Consider the following 20,963-nt stretch of genomic DNA (forward strand, 5'->3'; position numbering starts at 1 on the left):
GTATTCTGTCTTAACTTCTAAACATTCTTTTATTTATTTTTTAAAGATTATCTTTTACTAGCCAAACTGAAGGAAAATCATAGTTTTCACAATTATTTAAACGAGAATTTAATTAAGTGTTTATGGTTTGCTTGCCTGACAGCGGTGTCCAGCGCCATCACGACCCTTAGTGAATTTTGGTCGTGACAACATCTATCACACAATAATGGTGTAATGGTAGTATGCTTGTCTATACGTTGAAGCAGTGAATGACTTGGAAGGATGTTTACTCAATGCAAGATTCAGAGATTCAGAATTTTATTTCCGGTGGAGGAGAGGCAATCGAGATATGAATGTTCAAGTTTGGTTTGATGGAGTAACAAGACTTGGTATTTTTGAGCTGGTGGGATTTTCATCTAATATGGTGTCATTGTTCTTGTTGAATACATTAAATTCGCTGGTGTTATGGTTTTCTTCAATTCGTCTTTGGGGCAAAGTAGCATATGGGTTCTGTAGTAGGATGACTACACTCCTTGAGAAAAGTTTACAGTGATTTGGGACTCATGGTGGACAGTGACTAGGTCTACGAGCTTAATTTGAAATATTGGCTAGCATAACGATGGGAGATTTGATATGATGGAAGAAGAAGTATAAAACATAACTTTGAATTAGAAGATACTGCCGCACATTTAGTTGATGTCTACGAGGAGTGAATGGTCTTGTGCAGCTGGTGAATGAGCACGGGCTCAGGTGGGTTATCTCCTATGAGTAGGTCAGCGGTCGCATGGTTGGTGAAGCTCCTGCAAAGGATTTTACTAGCTATCCGATAAGAGGTCTAATATGTGAATGTTGCTAGAGATTCAGAGTGTTCATGAAATGCTAAAGGAAGGATTTCGAGGAATCTAGCGGTTTAATTGTGCAAGGTCATGTCAATAAGAAATAAAGACTTGGTGGGTTCCAAAGTTGTGTAATAGCGGCTTCAAGATAAGTGGGAGAGTCCCACCGCATACGGTTTGATTGCCTGGTCGCCTATTTTTGAGATTTCTAGTTATCAGCATATTGATGGGTTACTACAACTAAGGAAAGAGAACATCAGTGGTAATTTGGGCAAAGGAATTAAAGAATGTGTTCTATAATTGGCATCATCGACTCATGTTCAAGCTTTGGGAAGATTCAGGATTTATGCTTCGTACAGAGGTGATTTAGAAAGGAAGTGATTCAGTCGGGTGCTTCACTGATATAGGTGTTCATGTGCCTGCGGAGCCTTGGAGTTGATTATATTCGGGACCAATACAGAGTGGGTGACTCTCAACAACGGTCCTAGTGAATTCAAAGGTTAAAAATACAGTGCCTAAGGATTCAATCCCGCATTATGGTTAAGAATCATGCTTTTGTAGTAGATTATGATAAGAGGCTCGGAATGTTCTATGATGTTTTTGACTTGCAGTGTAGCATGGGAGGAAAAAGAGAAAAAACTTCAAATTTATAGAGAAATTATCAGAATAGGTGTATCAGTTGAAGATGCGAATGTGCGTGCAAGGAGGGTATGAAACGGTTCATGGGTTTGGAGGCAATGTGGTCTCGTGGAATGGGGTCACTCAAGATAAGTGCAGATTTAGGTTGGTGATGCAAGGAATTGAGCTATATCTCTAAGGCAAGTTAAGGATGAATTAGAAGAAGTTAGATTGGTTAGCCATGGTTGAATTGGCATAGTGGTGGTGGTACGTGCGAGGCTCGACAGTCGGCGTAATTGATTTTATTTGGAAGTATTCAAATATTATGGCATGTTATATGTAGGCGGATCCTGTAAGGTTTATGGTGGTTTAGACCACTACTTGAGGATTTGAATGTTCTATGGTCATGAGAATCCACTCGTGTGTTGCTATGGTTCTCTTTGAATGAATTAAGTAAAAAGTTTCCATGTGATGAAGTGTTTACCATATTATTGGTTCAGGAGTTATGATGAAGAATGTCAGCTTGTTAGGTGCAGTAAGCGGTATGAAATTTGAAAGTGAGGATCAAGGTTGTAGTTCGGTTTTGACAAGGATGTCACGAGCTCGAATGAGCAGGAAAGGAGCTTGGGAGTTTAAAATAAGTTGGTATTGTCTTCAGCGTCACCTGAGATCGGTGTTTTGTTAAAAAGGCTCTGCATTCTGGTTATAGATTCTTGATTTGCTCTACAGCGTTAGTGTTGTGGATGTGCAAACTTATTATCTGGTGTGGAAGGTTGTGGGAGTATGTCTCACGGGAAGATTGTATAAGTGTGGCATGTTGTCACTTGATTGATTGAGGATTTAAACCAAGTATGAAGATTGTGGTGATATCATTGATATGAGAATTTATGTCTGGAAGGCACTCGGTTCATTGGATTGTAGACTGTGGAGGATTGCTCCAGTCATGATGATTGTTCTGGTGTGTTATGGGAAAAAGTGGGTCATTATGGACCCATGAAAGATTATTGACCTAGTTCGGTATAATCAAATCGGCTTGAGATTTGTGAATGGATTTAAATATGAATATAGGCTCTATATCAATCCGGATGTGTTCATTTCAGCATAGCGCTCCCCATGGAGGAGTATTCGGATGTTGGATGTTGTTTCATCGATGTCTATTTCATGTAATATTATTGTGTCGTATGAGTTGCGATACGGCTTGGTGAATTTTTTATGTGTTGAGTTTCTACATAGAGATGATGTTATATGAGCAAGATGGCTCTTGAGATTCAGATCGTATATCGCACCTCAGTTGTGCTTGAGTTTTGTAGCTTATGGCGCTATATGTCTCCTTAGGGACGGTATTATGCACTTAGCGTGCTTGTGACCGATATTTTGTTGTAATGAGCAATCTAGCTCGTTGTGTATATCCTTATGTGAATTTATGTGTGGATCGGGTGGCACGCCGCCATGGGTATGTTGTTTGGATCGGGTTGCACGCCGCAACAGTGTGATGTTGAGTACAGTTCCCTATATCTGTTTTATGTTTTTTTTCCCATTTTCTGAAAAAAGCTCATATTAGTTGCGTGAGTTGAGTAGTCCCTTCCAGAATTCGTTTTCCTTATGTATCACGTTTAAGTCTGTAGCCTATTGGCATATTGTGGCATCATGTGAGAATTTTTGGTCGTGTCTGGGGTGGCTGATTGCCTGAGCAGTTCGTACTAGGTGAGACGAGATCATTGGATTTAGGATCAGTGCAACCTGATTATATGAAGTATATTAAGGAGCAAAGACCATTACTTGGTTTAGAATGAGGTGATGGTTCTTGTCAGGAGTATAGACCCAATGATTTGTTGATTCAGTAGTTGGTTATGAATTTCTACACGTCTCCTCCGTCGTGGCGGTATTGTAAGAGTTAGAGCAAGACCTATGTAGGTCATGAGGTGCAATGAGAGCATCAGATTCGTGGAATTTCGACTATTATGCTTAGAGAATGTTATGGTTGTCCTGTGAATAAAGCGGTGCAAGGTGTGAATTCAGCAAAGGTATACAGTCGTGTTCTGGTACATCGTGTAGTGATTGGTACGGTGTTCGTATGTTGGAATCAGGCCTGGTAGAGAATTCCGGATGTTGGAATTGGGCTTTAAGGCTTATTTGCTTAAGTGAAAAAGGATATATTCAGATTGATCAAGCTAAGGTGTCCAGCTGAGTTGTGGTAGCACGGGTAGGTGCTCGAGGTATTAAACTGTGATTTCGGACAACTCCGGCACAGTTCTTAGCACGTTCGAGGACGAACGAATGTTTAAGTTGGAGAGAATGTAACGACCCGACCGGTCATTTTGAGCTCTAGCACGTCGTTCAGCGGTTTGAAGTCATGAGCAGCTTCATTTCAGGTGTTATGACTCGTAGGCGTGGTCAAAGTTGAATTTCGGGAAGTTCGGAGTCACATTAGAAAGAAAATTCTCATTTTAGAAGCCTTAAGTTGGAAGAATCGACTAAGATTGGATTTCAGAGTAAACATCCTCGGAATCGGGATCTGATGGTTCCAGCAGGTTCGTATGGTGATTTCGGACTTGGGTGTATGTCCGGATTGGGTTTTGGAAAACCCGGGAATGTTTTGGTGCTTATTTTGGAAGTTAGCATTTTTGAGGAATTTCATAAGTTTGAGTTGAAGTGCATTTCACTGATATTAATGTCTGTTTGGGATTACGAGTCTGGGAATAGCTCTGTATGGTAATTCTTGAGTTGGGAGCGCGATCAGAAGTAAATTCGAAGGTCCGTAGGTCATTTTGAAGTCATTTGGCTAAAGATAGAAATTTGAAGGTTTTTGAGAAGTTTGACCGAGAGTTTGATTATTTTTTTTATATCGGGGTCGGATTCCAATTCCGAAAGTTTGAGTAGGTCTATAATATCGAATATGACTTTTGTGCAAATTTGAGGTCAATCGGACGTGTTTTGACGGGTTTTGGCATCGAATGTAGAAGTTTGAAATTTCAAAGTTCATAAAGTTTGGATTGGAGTACGACTCATGATTTCGACGTTGTTTGATGTGATTTGAGGCCTCAAGCGAGTTCGTATCATGTTTTAGGACATGTTGGTATAATTTGTTAAGGTCCCGAGGGCCTCGAAGGCCTTGGGTGGATTTCGAAAGGTTAACGGAATGAATTTCAGACCAAAGAGTTGCTGAAATTTTCTATAGAAAGCTGTTTTGACAGCAACTAGTGCAATCGCGGAGCTGAATTTGGAAGCTTATATCTCAAAATCTATACGTAATTTCAAAATTTGCAAAACACAAAAGTTGTTGCCCATACATTCTAGTTTCTAGAAAGTTAAACCATTCATGATTTGGACATTTTACGAGAAAGTTATGATCGATTGAAGATGGCTGGTGGAGCAGTTTCGAAAAAAATTTTCTGATGCATGGAGCCGATTTTAGAAGTTCATATCTCGAAATATATAAAGATTTATATGGTGTACAACCTATGAAATAAAAGATCTTCGAGTCTAGTGTCTAAATCTTCAAACCATTTGTTATTTGGATATTTTCACAAAGAGTTATGGGCGTTTTAACAGAAGGTGTACATCAGGGGAAAATTGTAATAGGATATACAACTTGCACAACGCAAGATACAACTCGATGAAGCCTGGGCAGATTGTTTTAAACACGAGTTTTGGCCCATTTCTTTCATTTGGCTTGAACGATTTTGGAGAGCTCAAGGAGGAATTTTCACCAAGAAACACTAGGTAAGTGATTTCTTCCTATTTTTGAGTTAAATATGTGATCTTACATGGATTTAGACATGGAAAATTAGTATAAATTTGGGAATTTAGGGAAGACCTAGAATTTGGAAATTTGGACTTTTACCTTGAATTTGAGCATAAAAATTAGAGAAAAATGTATATTTGAGTTAGTAAAGCTATGGGTAGAATTTATCTTCGAGAAATTTCGAAATCCGGGCACGTGGGCCAGAGGACATTTTGGTCAACTTTTTGAGCGGAGTTGGAAACTTATATAATTTGAATTGTTACAAGTATTATAGTGAATTTTTATTGGTTTGCCCGTGATTTGAATAGTTTTGGGGTGTTGTGCATCAATTGGAGTCGTTGGAAGGGCTTGGAAGCCGGTTATGTAAATTTTGGAGCGAGGTGAGTCTCTTTTCTAACCTTTTAAGAGGGAATTGTCCCCATAGGTGAATTAATTGAATATGTGTTGCTAATTGTGGGGGATACGTACGCACGAGGTGACGAGAGTCTGTGCGTAGCTACTACTATGCTTGTGTCCGGGTAGTCTAGAACCCAAAAGCATGCTTACTTGTAATAAGTACAACCTTATTGATAGTTTAAATTGCTTAAATCATATCGAAGTGGCACATGATTTTCTAAAAGAGTTACACTTCCTTTTCATGACTTGTAAGAAAAGGGGAATTTACACCTCCTTGAATAATTGTCTCCTTGATGAATGTCTTGATTGACTGTTGAATATGTGTTTCTATGTGTACCTGCGTCGCATGTACGATTTGCGAGCAGGGTGATTGTTTATTTATATTTGACCGCGTCGCATGTATGATCCGCAAGCGGGGTAATAGATGCATCTATGGTTCGCGTTGTTCGACCCTCGGCACTGCACATTTTACATTTATGTTGGATCGGGCCGTACGACCTCGACATGATATGCGCATGCTTGTATTGTTTGCCTGAGATTTACAAATGCTGATATTTGCCTTTCCTGGCCGGAGATAAATTGATAAAGAAAATAAAAAGTAAATCTTTGGAAATCCTTTATTATTTGAGAAGTTGTTTACCTGCTTTCCGGCTTTATGAGTTTATTATTGCTTTATGAAATCCATGATTTTCTCACATTTTTACTATATTATCATTGGACTACTAGTAAGTGTCGAAGTCGACCTCTCGTCTCTACTTCATCGAGATTAGACGGGATACTCACTGGGTACACGTTGTTTTCGTACTCATACTACACTTGCTGTACATTTTTGTTGCACAGGTTCACATGTGGCTAGTGGCATAGTGGCATGGTTGATATGGAGACTTAGGTGAGTTGCACCTCTCGAGACGACCCGCAGCTAGCAGTGTCTCCTTCAGAGTATTGTACTGTATTTTATTTTCTGTCCAATCTGTATTCCGGACAATTGTTGTATTACATTACTTCCTAGAAACTGCTCATGCACTTGTGACATCGGGTTCTAGGATTATTATAGGGTATTCTATATTAACTTCTAAATATTCTTTTATTTATTTTGTAAAGATTATCTTTTACTAGCCAAATTTAAGGGAAATCATAGTTTTCCTAATTATTTAAATGAGAATTTAATTAAGTATTTATGGTTGGATTGACTGACAGTGGTGTCCGGCGCCATCACGACCCTTAATGGATTTTGGGTCGTGACATTACGGATAGTCAATATGTGCATAATGTTGGTTGTGGTGAACGTTTAGATGATGAATATATGAACAACCTTTATGGTAATCCAACTATAGATGAAGAAGATGAGCATGAAGTAGATTTAGATGAAACGCAACCAGATGATGATACACCCACTAGTCTTGTTACTCAAGTTAACCCAACTAATTCAAATGATGCCCCGTTTGACCCCCCTTTTACTAGCCCTACTTTTTCTAGACAACCTTCTAAACGGACCAAAACATCTCTTGTTTGGCTATATTTTAGTCAAATAAGAGAAAAAAAAGAAAGCTAAGTGTAAAACTTGTGGCAATGAGTTAGCCTTTAACTATGTTGAGCTGGGGGGTGGGGGGACAGGAAGTTTAATGAGACACATAATGATCTACCCTCAAGATAAAGCTAAGTTTTTTCAAATGAAAGCTGCGGCCGGGGGGCAAGTCCAACTAGTCAGCCTGACCCTAGTACCGGGTCAAATCAATTTCAACCGGGAATTAACACTGTTACCGATGATATTTTATATTATGACCCAAGAAAAGATAGGGAAGAATTGGCAAAAATGGTTACTGTTATGTGCTTACCCTATAGTTTTCCGTCTAACCCCCACTTTGTGCATTATATTAGAAGAGTTTTTAATCCTACTTATAAAGGATGGACTCGCACAACCGTAAAGAGCGATATTTATAAATATAAATATGAATATGAACAATATTTGCGCTATTTATTTACTCATATTAATTTTCGTGTTGCTATTACTACTGATATTGGTAGAAGTGGTAATAACTGCGATTATCTTATTGTTACAAGTCATTGGATTGATGAGGAGTGGATAATGCAAAAGCGCATTGTTGCTTATAGAATAATTAATTCACGTCACACAAGGCAGTTTATTTCTAGCACGGTAACTGATATTTGTAGATATTTTTGCATTAGTGATAAAATAATATCAATTTCAATGGATAATACTACTAGTAACACTAATGTTGTAGCCTTGCTTACCACTACACTAAATCCTGTATTTAGTAGCATTTTTCATGTTAGATGTATTTGTCATATTTACCATTTAATTGTGGGTGATGATATGAGAATTTTAAATATTGAAATTGAAAAGGTTAAAATGGCTCTTAACTGGCTTTTTTATTCAAACCGTAGAAGTTGACTTAGAGAATATTTTAAAAGATGCGATGAATTTGGCCTATGAATATTTTTAGAGAATATTTTAAAAGATGGAATTACATGTATGACAGTTTAGTTGTTGCATGTGAATATAGAAACCTCATAAACTCAACGTTTAATGCTCATGTAAGTGATGATAATGAGCACCTTACAAATGCGGATTGGGCTAATGTTAAAATACTTAGAGATTATTTAGAAACCTTTCATGTTGCTACAAATGAATTTTCTGGGCAATATTATCCTACTATTTCGAACTGTTTAGTTTATCTTGCAGATCTTGCAAATTTGTTTGCTCATTTTTCAGAGGGTGGGGAAATTTATGAAGTAGCTATTGATTCTATGAGAAAGAAATTTAAAAAATATTTTTTCCCTTTTTTCTCTATTTATGGTATTGCTGCCTTATTAAATCCTACTGTGAAATTAGGTGTTCATCAATATTGGTATCTATCTATTTATAATGGTTTAGAACTTGCACCTGGGGAGTTCTCTACACTTTCGGACGCACAAGCCTCAATTAAAATAAATGCTCTAACTATTTATAGTGCTTATCAAATTGCACTAGATAATGCTAGACTCGATATTCCAACTCCTTCTTCTTCTAGTTCTCAATCATCTAAAAGAACTGCAGGAGTCAGAGCACTTACTTCTTGGACCGAGTTCAGGGGTTCTCAAGGTTGTACCACTAGTGATTGTTCACAACTAAATGAGCTTGAAGTTTATTTGTCGCAGGGACTTGAGCAGGAGAATCTCAACGGCTCATTTAATCTTTTGGAATGGTGGAAGGCCAAATAAAAACACTTTCCGGTCCTTTCAAGGATGACCCAAGACATTTTAACCATTCAAGCTTCAACAGTGGCATCGGAGAGCGCTTTCAGTCAAGCAAGACTACAACTCGGTGATTATAGAGCGTCTATGAGGGAGAGCTTGGAAAAATCAGTACTTTTCAGAGATTGGATCCGTTCGGAACGAAGAAATTTTGGACTTGCTGAATCACACCCAGAGGTAGACGAAGCTTACGAAGAAATGCTAGCTGAACTTGCGGAGGAAGCAGCTTCGCCCGGAAGCGGTGATGAACAAGCTTCTTTTCCACCACCACCAACGGAAATGCCTTCGAACCTTGATGGATTTATGAAATTTGTAAGAGATACCATGTAAAATTAATATGTAACTTGTATTTTAGCACATCTTGATTAGTTTCTTTTTCTTCTCAATGGTGGTATTAGCACCTTGGTTGTGCTCATTCCATTGGGGGAGGGGGGAGGGGGAGGAAGCTAAGAAAGATTAGGCCATGTTTTCTTAATGTTATAATAATAAAAATTATAACGCATTCCTTTGAATATCTTTTTACAATATTTCGTGTTTTAAATTTGAATTAAAAATTTTTAAGTCACAACTATATAGTATAATTTACAAGAAAAGGCCTTTGATAAAAAAATTAAACAAATAAATAGCCCCATATATATATATATATATATATATATATATATATATATATAGTGTGTGTGTGTGTATATATATATATATATAAACTATATAATTTACAAGAAATTACCTTAGATAAAAAAAAAATTAAAAAAATAATCAAGGCCCATTTAGGCCCGTTTGGGCCCGGGCCTGGCCCACATAGCCCGGGACCATTACTACACGGTCCCGGTCTGGTTACACCCAAAAGCCCATGAAATCTGGGTTTGTTTAAGCCCGGCCCATAAAGACTGGATCCATTTGAGCCCGGCCCGCGAAGCCCATTTGGGGTCGGGCCCGGAGAGGATGCCAGCCTTACTTTTATCCATGACTTAGTATATTGTCCCCCTTGATACCTAAACATATGTCATTATCAAGTTACATGACTAGGCAAGACCATATTAGTTCTCTAATTGCACTTCAGCATCAAATTTTCCCCAAATAAATGTAAACCTCTGTTTAATGATATCTATCTTATTTTTGTTTTTCATGTCCTGATATATTATATTGGAATATCTGTCCTTGCCGCAGAAAAAAATGAGAATGAACTGGGAAATCACCAGAATCTTATTGAATAAATTTACAAGCATAAATAGCCTGTATGACTTGCAATATGTTTCGACGGCATAGTTACAATTGAAATTAATAGAGAAATTTCCAGTTGTTTCTATACTTTTCAATTTATTCAGCTACGTTGTCCTGTAACAATAAAAAAAACAATTTCAGGGATATTACATGCCAGTTCTCCCGAAAAATCATCTGGAGAGCTTCTGTGGTTGAGCTAGTTCAGGAATATATTTTACAAAGTCTTCATGAGCTTGAATGATCAAGTCATCATCGTCCCACTGGTCACGATATGTCTCTGGCTGAGTCTTTTTATTCTTTCTTGAGATAGAATTCATTTGCTTTCTCCATTCTTCAGAGGGTGGAGATCCACACTCAGCAGCCAACCAGTCATCATAGTCAAACTGTAAACATGGGGATCGTCAACAAGGCAAGACATACATGTCACTCTTTTGGCTAATCTATAACATATGAATAATGAGCACTAGAGCTACTTTCTTATATAGAACGGGCGTAGCCATTTGGTGTCCCATGCCAAAACTAGTTTAGCCACATATACAGATGTGCCTATGCCAACCACACGCAGAGAATCATATCCGATAAAAAGATAACTTGGATGTAAATGTGCTAAAGAACCATGACAAGCCAACTTCAGTGCATTCACATGAGAGGTGTGCATGGATTTTCGTATGACCAACAACCTGCGTTTGCTCATAATGACAGAAGCTTACTACTCTCTAGTTCTTCAGTTTCATTTCTCTTCTCTTTTTCTTTTCCAAATTAACTAAGGTGGTGTAGTCTAGAACTTCTGTATGTTAAGAATAGGCATGAAGTAGAAAAGGAAAGGAAAAGGACCATAGAACAGAAATAGAAACCTTCATCCATTCGACAAGTTTTGGCAGATGTTATACCTGATAATCATCCATATTGTGAGTGTACCGTTTTGGAATGCAAGAGGCTTCCATGGATAAGTACAAAGCTTCAATATCAGCATTCATATCTTTGATGGGAGAGAAATGCGACCAGATAAAACACCAGCGATCCACTTGCTTTGCAATTCACACAAGGGGAATGGTATAACCTGGTGCCAACCACAGACAAATACTTTGTTCATGTCCATTTAAAATGTAAATTGATAAACCCAAGCACGGAATCTCTTAATTTTACCTTCCAAGGCAGCCCAATAAATGAAAGATTTGGAGCAAAGGCTGGTGGGAAAATGTGTTTGTAAAGTGGCCCAACCCGGTTGTCATCCACAGTTACTATCCCATTAGTTTCAAGGAAAGGAAAATGATACTTGTACCTAGGAAACATAGATAAGCAACATTCTTGAATACTTCATCCTCCCATCAATTTGACTATCTTGTAAGATTATTAGCTATTATTTTTATTATAAAGGCAAAGTTAGAGATCTCTCGTTGTGAATCAGGAGGTCTGTACTACCAAACTCACATAAATAGTATTCATTTTAGTTGAAAATAACTTTTCTTTACAAAAACAGAGAAGTTTTCTGTGCATTCGCCAACTCACAATATCTCACCAAATCTGGCCTTTTACCTCTCTATAGACTATATTTTCAATTATATAGAGTGCCCCAAAATAAGATAAAAGGGGACACCCCCCCCCCCTCGCTCTCCCCCAAAAAAAGGCAAGAACTATTAGAACCACGCAGCCTTATGGTTAACATGGTAAGGATTATTGGTTACTTCCCTATGAAAATATTGATTAACATTGTTTTAAGCTTAAAGTTTAAGGTATTAAAGGGTACATGATTTATTTTGAGACAGGGCTACTCAAGAGCAGATCAACTACTTTATTTACTGTTTCTAACCTTTGGATCCATAGTCTACCCTAATCATCCCACTTCCTTATTGATTATATCTTGACCTCATCATTCTTTTGTTTTTTACAAGGTCAGTTCACCTCATCATTTATATCATTATATGAACCTAGGAAAAACAGAAGTGTGTTACCCTTTCATTTTTCCTGAAAAGAAAAAGAACAGGCTATCACCGTCACCTTCCTTTTGCTTTCTTTAACCTGGGGGTGAAAAAGAAAGTTTCAACAAGACTAATCACTCACCCTGTGCAGTGTAGGATGATGTCGGCAAGGACTTTGGACCCGTCTCGAAAATTCACGCCACCATCGATACCAACAGATTCAATCTGCATCATTTAGACAACTGAAAAATCAGCATCTCGTGTTGATAAAAACCACATAAATATACAAGTTATATACAATTTTACCATAGAATGTTGCCAAACATTATCATAGCCAGGCAGCTTCAGCGGAATTCCACTTGTAGCTGATCTAGAAGAAATGTGGACCTCTTTAGCAACTTCAGCGATTTCTCTGGAGATATCAGTAGCAATTGCAGCACTCCCTATCAGCACAACAACCTGTCAGACCATTTATCATAGATGATATGCTCTGAATATGGTACCAAAATGTAGAAATGTCATATGATCGCGCAATAAGATGAAATTATTTCTTTGCAATATATTAGTCAAAGCATGGAAGCTACAACCAGGGAGCATTTTTCCCATGTCACGACTGGGCTCGTATTAGCATACAAGTACGTTCACTTTCCGTATAGTCTTCCATATATCTAAACAGCTTCATGAAAATAAGGACCCCTATAGCTTCTGAGTATTAATATTAATTTATAAACAACCAAGTTGGTTAAAATTTAAAAGTTATCTGTGTTTGTAGTGTCATCCTTCATATGTCCAGTGCTTCACGCAAAAGTAACACTTGAATTATAGACTTGTCCAAAGATGTTCGGGTTCAAAAGTCTATTATGTGTAGCCAGAAATTTCATGTAATAGAATATCATAGTTCACACTTTTAGTCAAGCAAATTAAAAGACAACTTCCAATGAGTAGAGCAAATTCATAATCGAAATAACTGCAAGCATTTCAGCTGTGTGGCCACAGTACTCATTCGGAAACATTAACATCTTAAAGAAACAATGAACCTGACACGTACTTGGTCTTGAAAAGGATCAGGAACACGGTAGTCGTGGCTGTGAATTTGCTTTCCAGGCCGGACTTCGATTCCTGAAAGGCTGGCCTCCGGTTAGAAACTTCAAAAACTGCATATTGATAATAATAATAACTCATAAATAGTTTCAAAGCTACTCATAAGATCATCCTGAATAAGAAGAAAAATGAAAAAGAAGTGCCAACTCAAAAAATTTCAACTGCTTGCAACATATAAACCATAATAATTAACAGAAAAAAATGCTTATCATATGCCTCATAACTAAACAAAAATAATATTTGAATAAAAAAAAGGCTGGAAGCTTAAAAAGGTTAATCTTTTATTCGTACAATATTCATGTTTGACTCAAAAGCTATTAAAACTTTTTTGAACAAATCAATCAAAGATAAAGGGGTAAATCTTAGTTAAACATAATTAATTCTAGATCGAGAAGCTAAGAGTAAGGATCGCACATGGGATGAAAGAAATATGAATGATCTTATTAAGATTCAATGTTGCATCTCTCATCAATCGATGAGGAAGTAGGTTTACATATTTTTCTAGAGGCCATTTCTTCTGTCTCCAGAATACACGAAGAGAGCTTTTCATTTTCTAGAGAGAGGTAGGAGGAGCAGCCCCCTTGTTGAAAGCTTTCCTTGGCTATATATAATCGAGGCACCTTTGCCCTTTGCTTGACTCGACGTTCTCTTGCCACCAATGTGTCTTGGTCATGATTTTAGGCGCCACTCTTACCGACTCGTCGGATGTTAGAGAGGAGAAAGAGAGTGGGCTCTATTAACTTTCACTGCCGATTAATTAGGCAGGGCGTCGATCAACTCGGTTGTGACGGTCAGATTTTGACCAATACAGTTAGTCCCTCCGTCTGTCGGGCTCGGCAGACGAATCATGATCGTTACAAATTCGAGAGAAATCTGACTTACAACTCTCCGTTCCTTAGTCACATTTTGTGGGTTTTTAGCGGAGTGGTGATGTTCTGTTGATCCCCCTGTACCGTTGCGGTGGTTTCGGAACCGAAATGTCGTTTGGTATTGAAGCTTTGTTTCGTGGTTATCGCCATTATGACACACGTTTTCGGGATACTAAAGCGTTTCGTGCCTTATCAGATTCGATTGGCGACTCTTGGGTTTCGTGCTCGGGGGATTTATGTCCCATATAAACAGAGGAAGCTTATCATTCGATTGATACACTTCTTCATCTTTCACTTGGAAGAATCCTACTGATATACTTTCTTTCCGGTACCTCAAATTTCTACGTGACCCTTGTTCACTGAAAACTTTCATCTCTTCTTCTTGTTATTTCTTTGGCATATTTTCTGGCAAGAATGGCTGGTGATTCTTCTCATGACAATCTCTCTGCTGTTGATCTGGTACCAGAAAGTGCTGCTCAGATCACCGGAGGGGCAGATGTGGTGGAGGATGAGTAGGTCCCATCACTGATTGAGATCTTGCCCCGCCCTGGGAGAGAGCCGACTGACTTCACTACTCCCGTCGGGGTCGAACTGGAACCTGTTCACACTGTTCTGAGGGAGAGGGATATTGCAGAGTTGAAAGAAAGGTGGGGGATCCCCGGTTATGTTGATATGTGGCCGGCAGTGGGAAAAGACATATTTCATTTCGACCGGCTCGGGTACTGTGTGTTCTACGCCTACCCCTTCATTGTAGGGTACACACTTCCTCTTCCCCCTGTTGGTAGTGGATTTTTGCCGTTTCTACGAAGTGTGCCCTGCCCAACTTTCGCCATATTTATACAAGGTATTCCTTATGCTGCTCAAGTATGTTGAACTCGCCGGTCGCGAGGTCACTTTGGACCATATGCTCAGTATCTTTGCTCCTCAACTTATTCGCGATTCGATGATTCACATGCGTCCTCGGGGGTCGAGGGGTCTGGTGGTGAAGATGGATGACATAACCGACCGTCGTTTCTACAAGAATTACTTTTATGTGCAGACTGAGCATATTGTGGCGGACCCAACGGGATTCCCTGAGAAATGGAACTTTGCACGTAAGTTTGTATTTTTAGTCGTTGAAGTGCTCGACCATTTTCTGTGGGTACTAAACTTTATCACGTCTTTGCATATGAGAGATTGCCCCCTCCGCCTGTCGAAGGTATCCGTGAATGGGAGGAGGCCATTCTTCCCCGTACAGTGGGGATTCGCACATGGTCGACCTTTCATGAGAGGTTCGGACGCAGGCCCCTTACATGTGAGATGACGTCTTTGTCTATTGTTCTTTCTCTTTTTGTTTAGCCTCTTATGCGTCGTTTGTCATTGTCAGGGAGAGTGCGGAGAGCAAGGGCCTCTCCATTAGTTTTTCGTCAGCCGGCCGCATCTGCTCACCCTATCGCAGTACCCATTACCCGACCTTCATTGAGGGCTGCTTCAGTTGAGTCTACTGCCTTGGTTACTCCTGCGAGGGCCGTTTCTCAGGATGACGTTCCGACCGATGTCGTTCACCCAACGGGTGAGTCACCATCTACTGGAGAAGAGGAGGGGTCGTCAAAGAGATGGAGGGTGGAGTTTGAGATGGTGCCCCCAATAGTAATTCATCGGGACGACTCTCCCCTAACGGTCTCTGGAGAGGGCATTGTTGCGCCCCTCCCCATAGGGACAGAAGAGACCGTCGGAACTGTCGATGTCCGTGATCGACAATCAGAGACTCCTGCCGCTGCCTCGGCTCAATTAGAAATCTCTGCCATTGTTGGTGACCAACAACCTGTCGTGATGGAGAATCAGACTTCTGGGGCTGTCATTGTGATTTCAGATGTGCCTTCCTCTTCTGCAGTAGGTCGTGCTCCACCTTCAGCAGCAGAAAGGGGAAAAGGCGTGGTGGTAGACGACTATGAATCTAAGTCAAACTTGGACCCCGATGATGTCAGGATGCTTGAAGAGGGCCTTACTCATTTAGTGGTTAATGCGGGGGGCTTGGCCTGTATTCTTCAGATCCCTTCCGACATCAATCTCTTGGGGGAAGGGGAGGATCTAGTGCCGTAATTCAGCCTATTATGCTCCGAGGCCGAGAATGAGTCCCTTCGGTCTGTTCCTGATGCTGATTTGATGGACGAGGTGGCTGCCATGGGCTTAAGGGTACGTTGCATTTTACTTTCGCTTTCTTCTTTCGCCCTTCTTGGAAGTACTAGTCTAAGCCCGTCTTTACGTTTTCCAGATATATATGGTGGAAGTGGAAAGCATTCGCAGGGCCAACATCCGGGCAAAAATTTTCTTGAAGATGCTAGAGAAGTATCGTCGCTACCATGACAGGTGTCGCGAGATGCACGAGCGGCTGAGGACAGACCCCCGTAATCGGGCTCTTGGTGAGGAGTTGGAAAAAAAGGATCAGGAATTGATGCAAACTATCCGCAACAAGAGCGCACTCGAGGAGCAACTTTGAATTAAGAACGAGGAGCTTGAGTTTGGGTAAGGGGGTCGTCACAGAATGTAAGCATCTGCAAGGCAGGTTGAGGTCCATGCAGTCAGAGATGGATCAGAACTTGGTCAAGGTCGAGGCGATTAGCGTGGAGTGGATGAGAAAATTGGCTGCGCTAGAAAGTAAAGTCGTTGGGTGGAGAGCATTGAGAGTGCCTGGTCCGAGGCTTCGACGAGGGCGATGGCCCTGGAGAACACCATCCGCGTCCTCTAATCCGAACAGGAGTCAGAGAGAGCGACAGCTACCCTCAAGGAGGCGAGGCTCGAGGAGTGCATCGGCGTGATTGATCAAAAGGCATCGGTTATGGGAGACCGGGTCGCGGCTCTGGAGGTAGAAAATGAGCGATTGTTGGCTCAGGTTGAGTCCTTCTCCGCTGTCATCCCCCGCCATATGCACGAGCTCTGGGTTTATGCCAAAGCTCAGCGGGATATATATAAGAGTTTGTGGGAGGCAGGTAACGTGGCTGAGGCTGCTTATGAAGAAGCGCGAGCAAAAGCACGGGAGGCTCGCATCAACTGTGGGTATGACGCGGAAACACTCGAAGCTAATGGGGATGTGGATGACGGTAATGGAGAGCCTCTTTGAGACGGTGATGATGATGGTGATGGTGATGGTGATGGTGATGGCGGTGATGACGCCGAATGAAGAACGTTGTCCTTGTCTATTTTTATTTTCAATTGTTTGTCGATTGTCGTCCGTTCGTTTATTTTTTAGGTTGGCTTAGGCCATATGTAAGCGGCGATAGCCCGCATTGTGACTTTGTAGAAAGGAGAGTTTTCTTTTTCTTCGTTATTTGTCTTGTACTTCACCTTTATTTCAACTATTTACAATGTTAGTGCACGATAGTCGCCTGTATAGCGAGTCCCAGTTTTTCTTTCCTTCCAATGGTTTTTGGCCTTAGGAGTATTTCGATTGAGGTCGATGTCTTCTCCTTTTGGCGAAGACCCTTGGCCTTAAAGGATGTTATTTCGAACTTATCGAAATAATAGCCCGTCATCGTTCAATCGAGGTCGAACTCCTCTTTTTTGGCGAAGGCACTTGGACTTAAAGGATGTTATTTCAAACTTATAGAAATAACAGCCCGTCGTTATTCGATTGAGGTCGAACCCCTCTCTTTTTTGGCGAAGGCCCTTGGCCTTAAAGGATGTTATTTCGAACTTATCGAAATATCAGCCCTTCGTCTTTCGATCGAGGTCAAACCCTTTTCTTTTTTGGCAAAGGCCCTTGGCCTTAAAGGGTATTATTTTGAAATTATCGAAATAACAGCCCATCATCATTCGATCGAGGTCGAACCCTTCTCTTTCTTGGCAAAGGCCCTTGGCCTTAAAGGGTGTTATTTTGAACTTATCGAAATAACAACCCATCGTCGTTCGATCGAGGTCGAACCCTTTTCTTTTTGGCGAAGGCCCTTGGCCTTAAAGGGTGTTATTTCGAACTTATCAAAATAACAGCCCGTCATCGTTCGATCGAGGTCGAACCCTTCTCTTTCTTGGCGAAGGCCCTTGGCCTTAAAGGGTGTTATTTCGAACTTATCGAAATAACAGCCCGTCGTCATTCGATCGAGGTCGAACCCTTTTCTTTTTTGGCAAAGGCCCTTGGCTTTAAAGGGTATTATTTTGAAATTATCGAAATAACAGCCCATCATCATTCGATCGAGGTCGAACCCTTCTCTTTCTTGGCAAAGGCCCTTGGCCTTAAAGGGTGTTATTTTGAACTTATCGAAATAATAGCCCATAGTCGTTCGATCGAGGTTGAACCCTTTTCTTTTTTGGTGAAGGCCCTTGGCCTTAAAGGATGTTATTTCGAACTTATCGAAATAATAGCCCGTCGTCGTTCGATCGAGGTCGAACCCTTCTCCTTTTTGGCGAAGGTCGTTGGTCTTAAAGGGTGTTATTTCGAACTTATCGAAATAACAGCCCATCGTCGTTTGATCTAGGTCGAACCCTTCTCTTTTTTGGTGAAGGCCCTTGGCCTTAAAGGGTGTTATTTCGAACTTATCGAAATAACAGCCCGTCGTCGTTCGATCGAGGTCGAACCCTTCTCTTTTTTGGCGAAGGCCCTTGGCCTTAAAGGGTATTATTTCGAACTTATCAAAATAACAGCCTGTCATCGTTCGATCGAGGTTGAACACTTCTCTTTCTTGACGAAGGCCCTTGGCCTTAAAGGGTGTTATTTCGAACTTATCGAAATAACAGCCCGTCGTCGTTTGATCGAGGTTGAACCCTTCTCTTTTTTGGCAAAGGCCCTTGGCCTTAAAGGGTGTTATTTTGAACTTATCGAAATAACAGCCCGTCGTCGTTCGATCAAGGTCGAACCCTTTTCTTTTTTGGCGAAGTCCCTTGGCCTTAAAGGGTGTTATTTCGAACTTATCGAAATAACAGTCCATCATTGTTCGAGTTTTTGGAGAGTCGGACATCTCCCGTGGGAGTCCAAGTCCGTTTGATATTGCTTGCATCAGGAGGTGTAGAGTTGGTGAATATGAGACGTTGACGTTTCGCTTAGGTTTGCGTTGTGCACGCATTATAGTTTTCTTGCCTGACTCCTACCGTCCGGCCCAAAGATATCGCCGGCAGGAGGTATTTCGGTTGTGCTGAAGCAATTTCTTAGTTCTTCAATCTAGATATTCCTTTGTGCGTTCACCCGCGCGAGTCTTATGTGCTTGCTTGGACAAAATGTAGGTGAGCATGATATTTTCCTCGCTCTCGTCTGGTGGTCCGGTAGGGGAGAACAGTTTGGTAACATCGTTTCCCTTGTTTGGTATATCGATAGTTGATGGGGCAAGGATTTCTAAGCTTGGTAATTCTACTCGGCTCTCCTTCCCCTACTGCGCTGCTCTCGTGTCTCGCGTGGGTTGGATTTTCCCTTCGCGCTTCTTTTTGTGGGTCATTGTGTTTCTTGGCTTCAATCTGGGATAAACTAGGAAATTTCACTAAGAAATCCCCACAGACGGCGCCAAATTATTTGACTCAAAAGATATTAAAACCTTTTTGAACAAATCAATCAAAGATGAAGGGGTAAATCTTATCGGACATAATTAATTCCAGATCGAGAAGCTAAGAGTAAGGATCGCACATGGGATGAAAGAAATATGAATGATCTTATAATTCAATGTTGCATCTCTCATCAATCGATGAAGAAGTAGGTTTACATATTTTTCTAGAGGCCATTTCTTCTGTCTCCTGAATACACGAAGAGAGCTTTTCATTTTCTAGAGAGAGGTAGGAGGAGCAGCCCCCTTGTTGAAAGCTTTCCTTGGCTATATATAATCGAGGCACATTTGCCCTTTGCTTGACTCGACGTCCTCTTGCCACCAATGTGTCTTGGTCATGATTTTAGGCGTCACTCTTACCGACTCGTTGGATGTCATAGAGGAGAAAGGGAGTGAGCTCTATTAACTTTCACTGCCCGGTTAATTAGACAGGACGTCGGTCAACTCGATCGTGACGGTCAGATTTTGACCAATACAATTCACTATTTGTTGTGACACTGCCTCAACAACAGAAAGAGAAAAGGAGAAAACATTTCAATTCAGATGGGAAGACAAAATTTCCTAAGAAAAACCATGACAAACAGCATGCACATAATGTTGATGCTCAAAATGATCAACTTTGATCGGCCACCACAAATAAAACAGAAGGATGGAACTGTTAGCTTAATGTACAAATCAACCTGGCTAATGGCTATTACAATTGGATTACCAAATACTTGAAATATTCATGCCAAATTTTATCTATAAAGACTTCTTATTCCCTCAAAGAATCTACAATTACCACAAATTGAAACGGGACTAAAGGAGATACTCCAATATTCTATTCAAATGTGAAGAGTTAAACATCAAAGTATAATTGGATTACCAAATACTTGAAATATCCATACGAAACTCAGTTACGAGAAGACAATCATTATTTGACTTATTATATCAAAGAATCTAAAATCACGAGAAATTGAAAAAAGCAACCAAAGAAAATAGTACTCTGTTCAACTAGAAAGAACTAAAGATCAATTTTTTACCAGGAATATCAGCAGTTCTTGGTTCAGTATAATGTCCATTGCATATAACTACAACATCATATTCCTCATTAACAAACACAGCATCATTCTCTCTCTTTTTAGAACTAACCTTCCATTTTCCATTCTCCAATAATCCCACATGGCCCACTTCCATCCTAAATCTCACAAACCCAGTAAGCCCAAAATCAACCGTAAAATCATTCAAATAATCCAACACTTCTTTATGACCCGGATACCTCCTCGGGTCTCTATTTGAAAGATTTGAATAAATCTGACTTTGAAAAAATATTGTATATTTTCAATTGAATTCCTCAGCTACTGTAGTGTACTATTTATTTACACCAAAAAGAATATAAGGAATAACCACCTATACACTTGTCCCCTTATCCTGTGGGCTATTCTATAACTAATCACATGCTATTTACAACAATAAAAGAATGTGCAAAATAAAGGAATTTTTACCTCCTATAGCAAAGATTAACATCTTATTTATTTTAA

The 20,963-nt window shown here is 40.1% G+C and overlaps 1 pseudogene; it reads right to left on the reverse strand.

The window, feature by feature from the left end:
• Positions 1-10,009: 10,009 nt before the first annotated feature.
• LOC104217076 (flavin-containing monooxygenase FMO GS-OX-like 4) lies at positions 10,010-20,703 on the reverse strand (annotated as a pseudogene).
• Positions 20,704-20,963: the final 260 nt, after the last annotated feature.

This window comes from Nicotiana sylvestris, chromosome 6 (assembly GCF_000393655.2).
Source record: "Nicotiana sylvestris chromosome 6, ASM39365v2, whole genome shotgun sequence".
Classification (NCBI taxonomy): Eukaryota; Viridiplantae; Streptophyta; class Magnoliopsida; order Solanales; family Solanaceae; genus Nicotiana; species Nicotiana sylvestris.